Source organism: Dryobates pubescens, chromosome 28, assembly GCF_014839835.1.
Source record: "Dryobates pubescens isolate bDryPub1 chromosome 28, bDryPub1.pri, whole genome shotgun sequence".
Taxonomy (NCBI): Eukaryota; Metazoa; Chordata; class Aves; order Piciformes; family Picidae; genus Dryobates; species Dryobates pubescens.
In genome coordinates, this window is record NC_071639.1 from 13,913,533 (window position 1) to 13,930,715 (window position 17,183).

Consider the following 17,183-nt stretch of genomic DNA (forward strand, 5'->3'; position numbering starts at 1 on the left):
AAGGGCTATGGAGGAAATCTGGGCTCCTCATCCCATGGAAGCTTTGTGTCGGGGCCACACAGGTGCAAACAAATGTCTGCAAGGCAAAAATATTTTATATATCTATAATTATATATAAAATAATAATAATCGATATAGTTATCCATTATATATAGTATTATAATAATATAGATGTAAAAGAATAATTTCTTATATATATATTAACAGGGATCAATCAAATTAATCTGGGACCAAGAAAAGTCAGGCAAGCTTTTAGCCTAAACCTGAGCTCAGCTCTTTGTCTTGGCTTGTGAGATTGAAAATAACTTCAAACCTAGACTCAGAGGTTCTTGTGCTGAGACAATAGAAGCAGAATTTGACCCCAAACATCTGTATGGGAAGGAAATTGGGAAGGGGAAGGGAAGGGGAATTGGCAAGAGAAGAAAGGGAAGGGGAAAGAGGGAAACTGACCCAAAAAAGGCAAAGCAGGTTGACTGTTATTTTAGCCTTGTAACACCACATCCATCAAGTCTGTTGTTTCTTGCCTGGTGCTGAGAGCCATTTCTGTAGCACTGGATGGCAATTGGGGTATAATGCAGAGAATGGCTCCCTGGAGGAAAGCCTGAGATGAGGCCAATTGCCAAGGAGAGAGTCCAGGCCTGAATAAAAGGGGTGAGATCCTGGCCCTATTGCCATCAATGGCAAACTCCCAATTATTTTAATATGACAAGATTTCAACCCTGGGGAGAGGAAACAATCACCATCAGGGCAGGGAAGGATCCACTTTACTGCTTGCTTTCTCCCCTCCTCCTTTTGAAAAGAGGAAATAGTCTTTATTCCTCCTCAGGTCTCTCCAGCACTGCTGCTTTTTGCTGCACTCTTGAAAAGGAAGAGCTCAGAGGCAGGCAGAGGCATTGTGTGCTTCGGGCAGCTATTTGCCTTCCCAAAACCTTCCTCCACAGAGGCTGCAGAGCCCAGGAGGAGCGCAGCAAACTGCTGAGCCCGCTCGGTTTGTGACGGTTTTGTGCTTCTCAATCGATAAACCAGCTTCAGATCATCTGATGGCAACGGTGAGCAGCTTTCTGTGCCTGCTTGGTTGGCTTTGCTGGAGGCTACTCCTCAGGACCTGGCTGGGTAACAGTCTCTGGCTCTCAGGAGGAGACTCCCAGGCCTGCCGTGGCACCGGCATCTGCTTTGTGTGCAGAGAAGCTTAAGTAAGTGTGGGAAAACAGCAACTGCAGATCAGGGTTTGCCATAAGGCAAAGGCCTAACACACAGCTCTTTCTGGTTCACCACAAACAGATGGAAAAAAACCCCACAACAACCAACAAACACATAATAGGCTCCAGCCAAAAGTCCTCTGTCCCATTCTCTTCCTTATGAATATACCACTGAGAAATTAGCAACGTTGCTTTTTCAAGAGCACAAGAACACTCACAGGGAAAGGAGCTACACAATTGCAAAGCCTTTCTTTTACCCCTTTTTATTTTGTTTTTGCCCCGTTAAGGATTGTCCTAGGGATGTGGGAGAGGTGCTGGTGAAAGGGAGGTGTGTCCAGGGCGGCTCACAATGAGCACATTCACTCTGACACGCCGCGGCGTGGTAATCTTCAGCAGCACAAAGGGAAAACGAGGCTGGTCACATTCACATCCTGAGCCCCCATGTGCAGGGGAGCAGGGGGAGGTCCTTCTGCAGAAAACAGCCCCCCCACCCCCCTTACTACCCTCTTCCCACCCCCCTGCCTTTTTATTCCTCCCTGTGACCTTATAGAATGGTGGGAAGAGAAATGAGCAGCAGGAAGAGACTCTGTCAACACTTGGGGCTGCTCAGGAAGGCTCAGGGAAAGCTCCTCCAGATCCGGGGAATGGTACACAAGGCTGTCCTTACAAGCTGCAGCTTTTCCTTGTGCCAGGATCAGCACTTTGATTTGCTGAGATTGCCAGCAAAACCTCCTGCAGTTAGAATCACAGAACCTCTGAATTCACTGTGCTGGAAGGGGCTCTCAAAGGTCACCTAGTCCACACACACACAGTCAGCAGGGACATCCCCAACCAGATCAGGTTGCTCAGAGCCCCATCAAGCCTGACCTTGACTGTCTCCAGGCATGGGCCCTCCACCACTTCCCTGGGCAACCTGTTGCAGTGTTCTACCACCCTCACAGTAAAGAACTTGCTCTTAATGTCCAGCCTAAATCTACCCTGCTCCAGTTTCAAACCATTGTGACCATAACTACTGTTCACATGCCAGGTAGCCTCCAGCAGCAGTCAGGGAGGAGCAGAGATGGTGTCTGCCTGCCTGTCCTGGGGGGTAGCAAGGGAAGACTGACCCAAAGAAAAAGCAGAAAGAAAGAGTGATGCCAAATGGTCACTGCTCACTCACTCACACATGTGCTTCTTGTGCTGCACTGGAAGCCCTGCAAGCAAACCTGCCGTGGGAGTGCTGCAGTTGTGGCATAACCTGGTGCCAACAGTGCCGGCTGAGCCATCTACTGCTGAGCTGCAGCAAGAGCCACGTTTGGCAGGGCTTGGCCCCAGGAAAGGTCTGCAAAGCAGATGGAGAGATGAACTAAGGCTCTAACACGCTGTCATTCAGAGCAGTGTCTAGCTGGCAAGGGCTTTAGAAGCCACTCTGCAGCCCAGCCAATGCTGAACAAGTTGCTGCCAACAGAGTTAAGCTCCTATGGCTTGAGAGTGTTAAAGAAGGAGGGCAGTAAGGTGATGCTGGATGTTTAACAGCAGGCAATGCCCAAGGCCAGGTGGAGGAAGTGAAAATATACAGACATGGAGAGGCAGAGATGTGATGCTGAGGGCCATGGTTTAGCACCAGCCGTGCTAGACCCAGAGAAGGGTTGGACTCAGTGAGCTTTGAGGGCTTTTCCAACCCAAATCACAGAATCAACCAGGCTGGAAAAGACCTCAGAGATCATCAAGTCCAAATGTTTCTGTGGTTCTATATTCTTCTGTGTGTTTAATTTTCTTGTGCAATCCTACACCTCTAAGTGGCTTCTCTGGTCTTGATCTTCAGGCATTAATTATATTTTAGTGTAAAGCAAATTAGCTTTTGCTTACTAATGCATTCAATTCCTGTTGTGGGGTTCCAGATAACCCCACAAGAAGCAGAGAAGGCCATCTAGGAGAGAAAGCTGCGGTACAGGATTGTGACCCAGTTCTCTCTGAGACTCACAATGTGTTCTGATTCCTGATATTCCCCCTTAATGTCCTTTAGGGTAATTACACACTGTTACAAAGGCAGCACATTAAAAGAAACTGCTTGAAATAATACAAATTGCAACTCTAAAAATACAGGGGGAAATGATGGCTGATCCTACAACTGCTGAACTTCCTTAAACCCTTGTCTCCCAGGAGACTGGAGGAGCCTAATGAAAATAAATTATAGACTGCACTGATTGAGCTGCAGTTATTAACTGAAATTCCATTTAACAGGAAATCATCCAGCCCCTGCTAAGCAGCTACACTTGTTGCAGCAGGTGATGAATGGATGGGACTCTGAGATAAAAATCTTCTTCCTAAGGTATTGCACACCCAGGATGCTGATTTCTAAACTCAGGTTAAAGTTTGTGTTTGCTTGCCCCTTTCTTTGGTCTGAATAGAAAGTGAGGAAGGGATCTGAACAGTCCCTGGTCCTGTTTGTCCTTCTGCGTTGGCTGTCTGGCAAACACATGAAGAAAAGCCCTGAAGGTGGCTGACAAGTTTCCTGATGTCGAGGGTAGAAGAGGGACTCTGGTACAGAGGCACAGATGAGAGAGTTCTGCTCTAGAGAGACTCAAGAAATACTTAAGTGTTTCATTTTCCATTTAAACAGAGTCAATAAGACTGGAAAAGGCCTCCAATATCATCCAGTCCAACCATCAATCCAACACCACCATGGCCTCTAAACTGTGGCCCCAAGTGCCATGGGCACAGGTTTCTGGAACACCTCCAGGGATGGGGACTCCACCACCTCCCTGGGCAGCCTGTGCCCATCCCTGACCACTCTGGCAGCAAAGACATTTTCCCTTCTATCCAACCTAAGCCTCCCCTGGTGCACCTCCAGGCCATTTCCTCTCATCCTATCACTTGCTACAAGGAAGAACTTGGTGAAGATCCAACGTCACAGCTTGCCCCTCACAACTCCAGTGCCACAAGCAGGGGTTTCAATGCTTCCTACAGTGCCACACTGACCTTCTCAACACAGAGCGGCTGAGCACAGGTCCCTGCAGCTCTGGCCCACGTCACAGGAACCATTGCTGCAGGAATGCCTAAGAGCCAGCAAGAGGTAAACCATTTCAGTTCTTCCCCAGCAGCCTGGTTTGCCTCCCCAGCACCCCAGGGCTCCTTGCAGTGGGTTCAGCACAGTTGCTGGGGTTTGACAGTTGCATTTCTTCGGCAAAGAGAACGTGCTGAGCGCTTTTCTCTGCTCCTTCGGGATGTGGCTCTGCGAGCACAGCATCCTGTGGCGCTCAGGGCGAGCCGGAGCTCAGGAATCACCTTGCAGGGCAGCTGTGCCTAGGGCTGGCTTCGCCGTGTGCTGCAGGGAGCAGTGCCGCGGAAGGCCCCGCACACAGTCCCCACTCTGAACGTATCTCAGCAGCACGAGTGCCTTCATTACCACCTTTGTCTTACAAAAAAATTGCTCACTTTCTCAAAAGCCTATTTTGGCTTAATTTTAACCTTGCTACATATCAAAGTATGAGGATGAAGCTTTGTTCCTGCTGTCAAGACAACCACTGCCTCTTCAGCAGGAGGGGGGGTGGGAATCAAAGACTTGTAGAATGCCAGTTGAGTTTGAACCTGAAGGTCACAGTCTGAACACACCTGGTACTCCCCACAAGAGCAGGATACTCAAGAAAATTGAGGCTTCAAATGAGCTCCCAGCTAACAACCTCTAATTTCTTTTCAGGGAGTGGGGAGAATGTTAAAGGAAAATGCAACGTGACAGCCCCGTTGCTGAAGCGTGAGGAGGAGCTCAAGATGATCTTCAGAATGCTGCAAGACAAAAGCCTCATTACACATAATAACTGCTTACCAGTACCCCAGATTCTAACAAGCTTCCTCTGCCAATTTTACTCCATCATTATACGAAGAGGTGATTAAATTATTCGACGAATCAGCTTCCCTGTGCGGTGCGGAGTTACTGAGCTCAGGTAGAGCAGAGCAAGGTTAAGGGAGGGATGGGGACCAAGCGGCACAGCAGCTACAAAGTCGTCCTCCAAAACTTTAGCTACAACCTGCAGGAGATCTGCAAGGTCATGGGAGGGCTGATATGGACTTGGAAATGAAGTCATGTATGTGGTGACCTCACAGGGTGTGCCTGGCCCTGAACACCTCCAGGGAGGAGGCATCCACAGCCTCCTTGGGCAACATGTTCCACCCTGACTGGGGAGAATTTCTTCACCAGTCTCAGTCTGCCCTCCTCAAGATTCAATCCATTCCCTCTCATCCTGTCACTCCAAGCCCTTGTATGAAGTCCCTCCCCAGCTCCTCTGGTAGCCCACATCAGGCACTGGAAGGCTGCTTTAAGGTCTCCCCAGAGCCTTCTCTTCTCCAGGCTGAACATCCCCAGCTCTCCCAGCCTGGCCCCATAGGGGAGGGTCTCCAGAATCCACATCTGGACACTGAGTTGAGCATTGCTCCCTCTGCCTGCAAGTGACCACAGACAGCCTCGGAGCTGCCTTCTCCACGCTCAGCAGATGAAACTGCTGCTTCCTTGTTCCCCTGCATGGTGTACTCCCAAGCACCCACGATGGCCTCTCCAAAACTCTCCTGCTCCATGCCTCACCTTAGCTGGCATGCAGGCAGGCACCATCTCATTGGGCCAGGCTGCATAAAGGGAATCAGAAGTTTCCTGACTCATTTGCATGACCTCTTGGCCAGCTGAAACAAAACTGCTATCCAAAGCAGGTGCTGGCAGTAATTGGCTCATTCTAAAGCCCATGGGTTGAGTGTGAATATGGTGCTACATATGCTAATTTCTCACTCTCATATCTGCATCAACTGTTCTCCTCTCCACCCTTTCTTTTGCCACATGAGTGCTTTGTTCTGAAAATCCCACGCTGTGTGGTTTCACACAGGCTCTGCTCTGCTCTCCTCCATCCTGGCTGTCTCCCACCACCCTCTCTGTGCATGGCCACCACGACTCTGTGGCTGGCTGCATGCTGATCACAAAAACACGACCTGGAAGGTGCAGCACAGTAGCAGCTTTTAAAACCAGGCTGTTGAAGCGGGACAAACCTTTGCAGTAAGCTGGGGGAAAGCTTTGGTTCTGTGGGAGGAGGTTTAATGCAGTCAGCTGGATGCTGTCCTTTTCCTGATGATGACTGATGCCCATGAAGGGCACGAGGATAAGAGTGCCAAAGGCTGGTGAAATGGGGGAAAACAGGGAAAATGTTTTCAGGTGAGGCAACCAAGATTCTCTTCTGCATGATGCATGCCCTGATGCATCCAGAAGCTCCACCTCAGGGTGCCACTAACAAGCATCCTTGGAGGACACTTGGAGCTTTATCCCAGAGCATCAAGACACTCTCCTGGGCCCTGCTCATGCCATCATCGATTAGCTGCCCTCTCTGCAGCTCAGTGGTTTTTGCAGTCCTCTGCTGGAACTGGTCCTGAGCACCCAAGCACTTGCACAGAAGCCTGTAGAGCTAACTTCCCCTCTTCTTTTTACCAACCTCTCACTTGGAGAACTCTTGAGGCTCTTTTGTTGTATTCAGGATTTTTCACAAGGTGATCCAGAGTTCTCCTCTCCCACAATGGTGTGAGCTAACTTTTCCAGGTAAGAGCAGAGCAGTTCAATGTGGCATTTAGAATATGGGTCACAATTCCTTTCCTGCCCTCTGAAAGAAGCATTAATAAGCTCTTGGCACTTCAAGAATCAAATCTTTTCTCTTTCTTTCCTTTTCTTCTTCTTTCCCCCCCCCCCCTCCTGTGTGTGTTCATTTGAATCCCCCCTCCCCCAGCTTTCAACTTCTATAAAGAAAACAAAACCTTGGAAGAAAATTAAAACTTCTTTTTCAAACCCATCACAATCTGTTGATATCCTCCAGCTTTTCAGTGTCACTGCATTCACAGGTTGAATGCTTGTGCTGTTTTAATATCAAACAATTGTTTTAGTGCTGTTTCGAGTGTCTGGCTGTGTTCATGCCCTCTAATTAAATGTTTTTATCAAGAGAATACAGCCAAAATTGTGCAAAACTTCATCTGCATCTGCTTCTCCCCTTGAAAAGATGTCCTTGGAACAACTCCAGTGTAGTAAATAGAAAGCCATTTGTTACAAATAAGACAGTCCTTTACCTGTGGGCTCTAGGATGAGTTAGTCTGGATGAAATTCACCATTGATGGTCAATAATGCAGCTGTCTCTGGGGGATAACAGGGAAGTGGCATTTTAACCCTGTTCAGATGTCATCTTCTGGTGCTCTGGGTGTCTGGTGATAACCAAATTGTTCTGCCCCATCTCCAAAGGCCTCAAGGTGGAATAAAGAAGTCATGATCAAGGGGCTGGAGCACCTCAGCTACAAGGACAGGCTGAGGGAGTTGGGGTTGCTCAGCCTACAGAAGAGAAGGTTCCAGGGAGACCTAATAGAAGCCTTCCAGTACCTGAAGGGGGGCTCCACAGCAGCTTGTAGTGAGGAGCCCAAAACTGAGCCCAGGGTTCAAGATGTGGCCTCACCAGCACCAAATACCATCTACAGCAACCACCTTTTGGCTACATTTTCCATCTCTACCAGTGCTCCTCTAGTCCAGACAACACATGGAGGCCAAAAGTATCACCCTCTGCTTTCAGCCCACTGACCCTTTGATCCTTCTGTCCAAACCCCTGAAGTATGTTTGAGTCTGACAGCAAATTCTGCTGTGGCCTCCTGCCAGCCATAACACCTGAGACAGCAAGAGCAGCCCTGCATCTTTTTCTTTTGGAGTTTTCCCTCTGCTTCCACAACAGCTGGCAGAGCATCACCTCTCCTGTGGCCCCAAAGTCACTAAACACTTTGGGTTGCCTCCATGTTTTGCCTGGTGTGTTACAGGTAATTAACAATTCCTGGTCTCTATTAACATTAAAAGGAAAAAACCCAACAGGACATGAAGAACAGCTCCCTCTGAACAGCACATTTCAACCAGCTTGCCCAGGACTCCTGTTTCTATGGCCTGGGCTTGACAGACTAAGAATGCACCCAGCTGGTTTTCAAACCAAGCCTGTCAATAGCCTGGGGAAGGGCTGTGTGACTTGTCATAAAAACAGCTGCCTCTGTCTCCCCAACCAGCCAGGAATAAGCTGAAGAGAACAAAACCTTGAATGAAAACACCTCGACTTTTCATGCAAGGACAAAAGGTGGTCATTATGCATACCAGGAAGGTTCTTTCAGGGCTGGTAATTACAGATAAATTGGAGAGTTACCATGAAAAATAATCATAATAATAATTTCTCTCTTCATTTACCTAAAATGTGATTTCTGCAGCCATTATGTAATTGCTGGTATTTTGCAGTATTAAGAACAACTGAGGTAGTGGTTCTGAAAGAATCAGGAAGATGCAAATACTCCAAGTTCCTTATTAGAACTGGGTGCTCAGCAGGAAGCAGGTGGGGGGGAGGAATATTTTCCTGAGAAGCCCCAAACAGAACTTTTTTCAGCGTTGAAAAAGGATCAGTTTGCATCTTCCTGCTATCCTGACTCCATACATTATCTCAAGCTCTCTGTTTTTCTGTTTCTCCTTTGTTCAGAAAATGTCTACCAGCTGCTGACCTCCAGCAGCAAACCTGAAACAGGGCAGAGAAGATCACCAGAGCTGCTGCAGGAGGAGGAGCAGCTCCCTGCTGCCTCTGCTCCTCTTTCCAGAACATGTCAGCCCACCACGAAATCAACGTTGCTCATGACCCTTACTCAAGACCTCATTCACATGGCAGGTCTGAACTGCCTGAGCCTGCAGGCTGAAGGTCTGTACTGCCCCAAACATGTCTCACCTGCTCTGTGGGGTCTTACTGCACTCCTGGCAAAGCCTCTTTCTCCTGGCTCTCCACTGGCATTGCTGTGCCATGTCATAGATTCACAGAATGGCTTGGGTTGGAAGGGATGTTAAAGATCACCCTGTTCCAACCCCCCTGCCATGGGCAGGGACATCTCCACCAGCCCAGGTTGCTCAAGGACCCATCCAAACTGGCCTTGATCACCTCCAGGGTGTTTCATGCTTCACAGCCTTTATAGCAGACGTGTCACCACCCTTTGTTACAGAGCAGGGGCCAGGAAAGAGGCCAGCTCAGTGGGATATCAGCCTCCTCTGTGCCCTGCCCTTGCTTTGAAAGCTTGACAAGATGTGGAGGGCAGTGAGCATCTGCTCCGCAGGACCGGCTCCTCTCAGGGCAGGAGGCTCCTGCAGGGATGTGCCACACTGTCACATCTTGTGGCACTCAGTTGTCATGTCCCCAGCAGATGTCCTCAAGCCTGGGCTCTCTCTCCTCAGAGGGAGCCTGTGGGGCTGGCTCAGCGTCAGCAGTGCTCGCTGTTACCCAGGGACATGGCCAAGGCTGGTGGGGAATCAGGGGCCTCCTCTGATTAGTGTATGTCTGGTTGAATCCTGAAGCTAAGGTCCTTCCCCAGGGCACCAATTCAAGAGACAAGACACATGTCAACAAACAGGGCAAGTCTGATCCCTTGCCAGAAACCTCAAGTGCAGTCTGATACCATAATTCCTAGGCCAAGGGAGGATGGGTGAGAAGCAGCCCCTCTTAACAGCCCCTTAGCACCACAGGATTACCTGACTCATTTCCCTGGGAAGTGGGAGAGCATCCTGAAACTGGCCTCTTAGAACCACAGGACAGCATCATAGAATCACTGTTGGAGAAGAACTCTCACATCATCCACTCCAACCACCGACCCAGCACCACCACGGCCACTAAACCATGTCCCAAAGTGCTGTAGAAGCTGCAGAGGAGGTCAGGCTGAGAGCAGGAGATGCAGGGAAGGGCAGCAATGTCCAGAGATCTCTCAAAGGAAACTGGTCCCACCAAACCCAGACCTCTCATCCTGAGCCATTAAAACTGAAGACTAATTGCCTAGGCAGCCAGGAGAAAAAGAACCTGTTGGAACAACCTTGGGCAAGCTGCCCTCCTCCACAAACCCTGCCAAAAATAACACCAATTGTTTCCCTCCAACTTTCCCTAAGACCTTTGGGCTGCTCCTGCTAACTGGACCTATGCAGGAGAGTGAGCATCTCCTATGGGGAGGAGCAGGAACTGGCAGAAAGCAAAGCTCCGAGCTGCAGAACGGAATATGAATCATTCAGGCACAACAACCTTCACTACTGTGCACACCTGAGAGATCTTCCTGGGCAGGCTAATTTTGAAAGCATCTGAGAAAACCAGAAGTGGTTGTTGCAGTCATCCTTGCAGTGAAAGCAGAGCTGGGGGGGATGGGGAAAGGGAGCAGCTTGAGCCAGGCAAGGCAGGCAAGAGCTGGGCTAGAAAATGGAGAAAGAAAGAAGATGAAAACTGATTTGCATTAGACCTTGAAGGGAAGAACAAAACTGCACATGGAAAGCTAAAACACAGGAGATTTCGCCCCAAACATTCACACAGGGAGTGGTGTTCAAAAGCCTTAATAAGATATGGATTTGGGTAACACTTTAGTTGTCCTTCTGAGAGGATGACTCAGGTTGCCCAAGACTCAGGACTGCTCTTCACATTGTTTCCCCCATCTGCAGAGCCATGCAATAATTATGGCATCATTGTGATGGAGGCCTCACTTCTGAGGACTGTCAGCAACACCTGGCTACACTGACATTTGGGTTGGTGATTAAACTGCCTGCAGCTGCTGTAGTAGCCACTTTTTCCACAGGGAAACTCTTCTGGAAACCTCACTAGTCTCTTCTGATCCTCTAGGTTAGTTCTTCATACCTGAAGGAGGCTGCAGGAAAGCTGGGGAGGGACTTTTTCTAAGGGCTTGTAGTGACAGGATGAGGGGCAGTGGCTTGAGCTGGGAGAGGGCAGATTAAGACTGGAGATGAGGAAGAAATTCTTGACAGTGATCAAGGGGAGGCACTGGAACAGGTTGCGGATGTCCCCTCCCTGGAGGTGTTCAAGGCCAGGCTGGATGAGGCCCTGAGCAACCTGAGCTGGTGGGAGGTGTCCCTGCCCGTGGCAGGGGGTTGGAACTGGATGACCTTCAAGGTCCCTTCCAGCCCAACCCATTCTGTGAAGCCCGTCTGTACCCAGCAAAGTCCAGCAGTGCTGACTCTTCTCTGCAGAGGCTTTAGTAGAAAGGACAAATGAAGTTTGTGTGCACTGCAACTACCCCTGCCATGCACATCCTTTAGAGAAACATCACCTCTTGGAACTTACTGTGACTCTTTTACTCCATTCCTTGTTAGTTTTGACATCTTTCATAAGCATGATAGATAGAAGCAATGCTGAAAGCCTCGGAAGGGTGCAGAGGAGGCATCAGGAGCAGCATGCACACCGCAGAAGACTGTGCCAAACCCAATGAGCTGACAGAGATCCCTTTGCCCTGTAGTCTGTTTGAACACTGTGCATGCCACGTCTTTCACCCTATGTTCTTCAGACTGTAAAGAAATCAGATTGACATCTACTCACAATCTAGCACCATCTGCTGCAGGAAAGAAGAAGGCATTTTAAAAGAAGAGGTGAAAAGGAGAAGGATATATTCTCCTTTTTGACACACATCTCAATTAGTCACAGGCATTCCTGCTCTTACCAAGGTGCAGCTTGACTTTGCATCTAGTGAGCATTTGGAATGAACCATTTGAGGAGAGCTTTCCAACTGGGAATTCTCATTTCCTATCAGCTTTGGCACTGCCTTCAAATTCATTTGTTCCCTAAAACCTTCAGCTGAGAGCAAGAAGGAGGAAGTTCTGGTTTGAAGTGTGGTGAATCAGACCTTTGTGGAAGAGATTAATAGTCATGGAGTCATAGAATCATAGGCATGGAGTCATAGAGTCACAGGAGACTGCTTTAGCCCTGGGCTGGGTTTAGCAGGCTCTTTGCTGAGGTACCTCTGAAACCCCCCAATGTATTCAGCCTCTTGGATTTTTCCCAGTAAAGACACTACCAAAAGGACATTCTCTGCTTTTTTTGACCATCTCTTCTGGTGAGCTCCTGTGCACTTTAGAGCACTGGAAAATGGCAACGTGGAAGCTGCACACATAAATAGGACTCAGGGCTGAAATGTATTTTTAGTACTCCCATTTTCTGAATGGAGCTAAAAAACAATTGCTCGTGCTCTCAGAACCAGTCATGCACTCCAAAGTTAAAGACAGGCTCCAGCTGCTCTGACTCACCAGAAGGTTCTACAAACCACAAAGGCTTCAACTCTGCCCATTCTTCCTGGTGCTTTCTGCACACAGCTGTTGATTCACCTGCAACGGGGCCAGAGTGACATGAGCAGCAAAACAGCTCTGAATTGCTCCTTAGCCTCTGAACCGTTCCTCACTGATGTCATCTTTCTCAATCCTTTTCAGACCAGGACTTCAAATCACCTCATACCAAATCACTCTCCTCAGGAACAAGCAGCCTCCAGTTTAAAGAAAAGAACATGACTCTGAGCCCTTGCTTTACCCTCGCAATGGGATCACACATTCCAAAGGAGAAAAGATACAAAACTATGAAGCACTGAAGCATCAAAACCAGCCCCAGCTGCAAGCCTGCAGAAAAACCTTGTGAACTTTGCTCAGAGTTTTCCATCCTGTTTCAGAATATCAGCCCTGAACACAAGTGAGTTTGCACATCAGATCTAGTGATCTGTTCCTTCAGCTCTGGGTTGTTTTCAGCTGCTGAGAGACTTCTTTCTCCTGTTTCTTGTAAAATACAAGTTCATAGCATCCCACGTGCTGTCAGCATTTCTCATCGGGTTGACTTTGACTGTACCTGAAAGCATTTCCTTGCTTCAAGATTTCGTCTGCTATGGTCCAATGAACTCCAGTGAGCTTGAACCCGACCTTGACATGCTGCTCTTTACCTTCAGGTGATAAGTCAGAAAGTAACTGCTCCCAGTCAGGTTTAACATCACTCTTTTCAGACAGTTTGGAGGAAAACAAAAAGATCAAAAACAATCCTTGACCTTCATCATTCTCTGACCTGAAGCCACGTGCACTTACATTTTCTCCCATTCTCAAGTCTCCCTGTCACATAGGAAGTCTGAACCCAAAGCTTGCTGATCACTTCATCAGGTTCAGCTCTGGGGAATTCTTTTGTGTGTGTTGAATAAACAGCTCACAAAGAGAGCAACTGCTTCAAAATGCACTTCCAAGCACATAACTCCTGGTGAAAATAGGAAAACTGTTCCCTGAAAATATCTTCAGCATGAATGCACCCAGAGGAATTCATGAGCTTTCCTGAAGCCATAAATCATTTCTTTGCCACATCAGAGCTGTGGCTGCAGAAAGGCACCCCTGAGAACAAAGACGTTCTCATACCTGTAGCAGAGTTTTCTGATCAGCTCTCATCTCTCTGTGTGTGAATTTAAATGTGAGCTTAATGCAAAAGGCTTGGCAGCAATCTCTCTTGAAGCATCTAGAGCCACTGCCTTGCTCAGAATTATCTAGTCCTCCCTGAGTACTGTCCCAGCAACCAGTCCAAAACCTAAACTCCTTGGCATTCCAGCACACTACGCCTCTCCCACCTGCATGCCAAAGAGCTTGGCAAATCTCAAGTCAGTCCCAGTGGCTTGACTGGGAGAAGCAAGTTTTCAACACCTTTGCAAACCAGGCAAATTGAAGCTGTTCATTGATGGGGTAATTTGAGGTGGTTTAAGGCTGCAAACTGGAGTCTGGTGTTTAAAACCATTTGGCAGGTTTAGAGGAGTAAGACCTAGCTCCCTGGTCTGTAAGACTTTGCCCTCCAGCTTGGTCATTCCCAGTGCTATTGATCTGCCATGTGTATCCCCACACTATGGACACACCAACACCTGCAGCACTGACCAGCAAGATGCATGGTAGAGTTTCATACTGAAACCAAGAGCAGTGGGAAACCAAAGTTACCCCCACCAAGATCCTTACCATCTGCTTCTTGGCAGTGCTTTCCAGCTCCTGCCAAGTGCACCCAGACTTCCCAAGGCAATTTCTATGAAAGGCTCTTACAGAGTAAGGCAAAAATCATCAACACTCTTTCTCATATTTAAAAACCAAATAACTAAATTGGAGGTTCCTCAAGTCAGTTGTTTTTACAAGAACACCTGCACCGGAGCATCAATTCTTAGGAACTGAAAGAGCAACTTCCAGAGTGTTTAGACTGCCTTCTAACAATATCCCAAAGCCATCCCAGCGTGTGCATCCTTCTTTGCTTCCACCTTCCAGCCAGCAAATATTCTGTCCTGTCCTTCACTGGCAAAATGCAGCCCTTCACTAATCTCTGCTTGAATTCACTCAGAAGAAAACCTGAGTCCTCCCATAGAACACAAACCAGGGAGATCTTGTCATTAAATCCCCATGGTCCTTGAGCAAACAAACCTCTCAACGAGCAACGTTTAAAGGAGATAATTTTTCTTCCGCCTCACCACTGTTCTTTCTGCCTGTGCTTTCCCCTTTGCATGGCTCAAAACAAAACGATTTTCTCATCTAGAAAGCTCTTTTATTTTTCCCTGCAAGTGTGGTTAGTTGTTTCTTCCATATGACAAAATGAAGACAACATGCTCACTTCACTGCAGCTCTCAAGAACTGCAAATTCAGAAACTAAAATCAGTTGCTCTTTTTTTCTTTTTTTTTCTTTTTCTTCTTGTTGCAAATGACAGCCAGCCAGGAGCTGGGGTAGACCCAGAGATGCTAGGAACACAAATGACAGCCAGCCAGGAGCTGGGGTAGACCCAGAGATGCTAGGAACACAAGTGACAGCCAGCCAGGAGCTGGGGTAGACCCAGAGATGCTAGGAACACAAGTGACAGCCAGCCAGGAGCTGGGGTAGACCCAGGGATGCTAGGAACACAAGTGACAGCCAGCCAGGAGCTGGGGTAGACCCAGAGATGCTAGGAACACAAGTGACAGCCAGCCAGGAGCTGGGGTAGACCCAGGGATGCTAGGAACACAAGTGACAGCCAGCCAGGAGCTGGGGTAGACCCAGAGATGCTAGGAACACAAGTGACAGCCAGCCAGGAGCTGGGGTAGACCCAGAGATGCTAGGAACACAAATGACAGCCAGCCAGGAGCTGGGGTAGACCCAGAGATGCTAGGAACACAAGTGACAGCCAGCCAGGAGCTGGGGTAGACCCAGAGATGCTAGGAACACAAGTGACAGCCAGCCAGGAGCTGGGGTAGACCCAGGGATGCTAGGAACACAAGTGACAGCCAGCCAGGAGCTGGGGTAGACCCAGGGATGCTAGGAACACAAGTGACAGCCAGCCAGCAGCCATGGTAGATCTGGAGATGCTAAGAAGGCAAAATCCAGAGCATGCTGTGCTAAGGTGGGGTCTGCAATCAGCTCAGCCCATAACCTAGCACCTGTAGGTTTTTCACCCCGGTTTGGACCCAAACGTGCTCCCAGAGAAGCTGCAGAGCGCAGGAAGCACCATGGCTGGCCCCAGGCTCAACGGCACCACGAGCTGCAGGCCACAGCCGAGCTCACGGGGGATGCTCCGCGACCACTCCCTGCCTCTGACCCCCGCTGGCACCTCGGTGTGAGGCCGCAAGTCACGGCCTGGCCAATAGGAGCGTGGGCCGAGGGAGAGCCCAGCCAATCAGCGGCCGTACCGTCGGGGGTGCCCAGGGGAGCCCGGGACCCGGCGCTTGCTGTGCGGGGGGGAGCCCCAAGATTGCGGCTGCTGATCCGCCCCGGCTTTACCCCGAGCTGCTGGCGCTGCCTGCGGCAGGGAGGCTTCGAAAGAGAAGATTTTAAGACACACGAGAATGGCAGAGCCCCGGTAGCCGCCCAGCTCCTCTCACGAGTGGGATGGCACCACACACAGACAAGTGGGAAGCTGCACCCGAGCGCAGTGACCCTGCGCAAGCTCCGCGCCTTGCTCCCTCCTGCCCGGCTCCCTTGGGCCCGGTGGCACTGGCAGAGCTCCGCTGAATTTTGCACATCCCCTGCGGGCGACCGCAGCTCGCCCTGCGCCCCCGACTCAGTCAGCGCTGGAGTGCGCGGCGCCGCCAGGGATGGGGCGGGGGGGAGAGTAGAACATGTTTTATTCTGATTGTTCGGTTGTTTGCTGTTAGTTATATTTAGTTGGTTTTGTGTTTTCTTTCTCGACTCCATCAGATACACAGAGCGTGAATCCAGAGGAGCCGGCTGCCAGAAGTACCTGGTTTTGTAAAGGCAGCCCGAGCGTTAGGGTTTGGTGGGACACCTCTAGTAAAACACACAAAGCCCACTGACCTGTGAATCATTCCCGGACCACAGCTTGGATATTCCACAGTTCCCTTATTCCGCCGTTCTGTTATCCCGCCCTTTTCAGGACCGCACGGGGTAGCTGACACATCTCCCACCAGCCTTTCCCGAGGAAGGCAGCAGATAAATACTGAAATAAAGAACTAGCCGGCTAAATCCCACTGCTGGACATGACAACAGGATTTCCGAGTCCACCGGCAGACGAGTAAGATCCCGCGGGAAAGAGCATTTGCATTTTGCTTTCGCGACAGAACCGCAACTTGCGTCCTGGGATAAGAACGAATCGAGTACGTGGTGCTTAGTGCTCTAGTCCCGATAATAAAGAACCTACAGCCGATAAATCTAAATCAGCTGTGTGTTCTAACATGATAGCCCACAGCTGATGACTCTGAATCAAACCTTTAAAGGAAACCCGAGCCTGGCATTCCAATTCCCGTTTCTCGTTGCTGCCAAGTGTGTTTAGCCTTAAACGGAGGCTCGGCACCCTGAGATTCTTTCGGATGCTGGCATTGATTTGTGTTTTACACCCTGCCACCTACACCGGAACAGGGCTCGATCCTGGAAACCCTCAGCCCACATCAATCAGAAAGATTTACCACCTGCTTCAGAACTCGGAGCAAAAAAAGTGGGAGTCCCTCTTCCCTCCTGTGCCCCCCGCCCCGAGTGCAAGCTCTCACCGAAAGCACCGGCTGGGATCGGAGCTGCAGAGCTGCAGCGCGTTGGGAGACGACTTGGGAGGGTTTTCCAGGGCGAACATATTTTTTTGTCTGACGGTATTTTTAAACTGGAAAGCGCTGCAGGTTTTTCATACCAACAGCGTAAGCAGAATTTTCTTTCCTTCTGATAATAAAAAAAGAAGTCACAACGATTCTAAAGATTGTTTGCA